We start from the raw sequence: 1,062 nt of genomic DNA, 5'->3' as shown, positions 1-1,062 counted from the left end.
GTGTGTGCTTGGTCTGAGCTTGAGCTTTAAACGTGCAGAGGCTTCTTTTGGAGTTGAACACCAAGTTGTAACGTGGTTTTGGCGTTCAACTCTGGTTCGTGATGTGTTTCTGGCGTTTGACTCCAGAATGCAGCATAGAGCTGGCGTTGAACGCCAGTTTATATCGTCAAATATCGAATAAAGTATGGACTATTATATATTGCTAGAAATCTTTGGATGTCTACTTTCCAACGCCGTTTAGAGCGCGCCATTTGGAGTTCTGTAGCTCCAGAAAATCTATTTCGAGCGCAGGGAGGTCAGAATCCAACAGCATCAGCAGTCCTTTGTCAGCCTTTTATCAGAGTTTTGCTCAGGTCCCTCAATTTCAGCTAGAAAATACCTGAAATCACAGAAAAACACACAAACTCATAGTAAAGTCCAGAAATGTGAATTTAGCATAAAAACTAATGAAAACATCCCTAAAAGTAAATAGATCATACTAAAAACTACCTAAAAACAATGCCAAAAAGCATATAAATTATCCACTCATCAATAGTTATTCCGGTTATTTTTAAATCCATATTGCTCTGGAAGATCAAGAGAAAACTACCTTCACATGCCCCTTTGGAACATATGCCTAAAAGAGAATGCCCTTCAGCTTGTGCAATGCACCATCAACGTTCCAAAGGTGTATGATGAGTATATTTGCGGATCTTCTTGAGCATTGCATGGAGGTTGATAAACCACTATTTTATAGTTTATCTTGTGCTCAATTGAGTGGTTTTTATCAACTCTTTACCCACTTATTCATACTATTTGCATGGTTTTATATTTGCCTTCCTAATTATGTGCTTTGATTGAAAACATGCTTCTTTGGCTTTTATTTCCTTTTATTTTAATCCTCTCTTATTACCATTAGATGTCTTGATATGCGTGTTAAGTGATTTCAGGAATTACATGACAGGAATGGCTTAGAGGATGGAAAGGAAGCATGCAAAAGTGGAAGGAATACAAGAAGTTGAAGGAACTGCAAAGCTGTTAGCCTGACCCTCTCGCACTAAAACGATCATAACTTGAGCTACA

Source organism: Arachis duranensis, chromosome 6 (genome assembly GCF_000817695.3).
Source record: "Arachis duranensis cultivar V14167 chromosome 6, aradu.V14167.gnm2.J7QH, whole genome shotgun sequence".
Lineage (NCBI taxonomy): Eukaryota > Viridiplantae > Streptophyta > Magnoliopsida > Fabales > Fabaceae > Arachis > Arachis duranensis.
The sequence above is the reverse complement of the archived record's forward strand: the minus strand, read 5'-3'. Positions refer to the sequence as shown.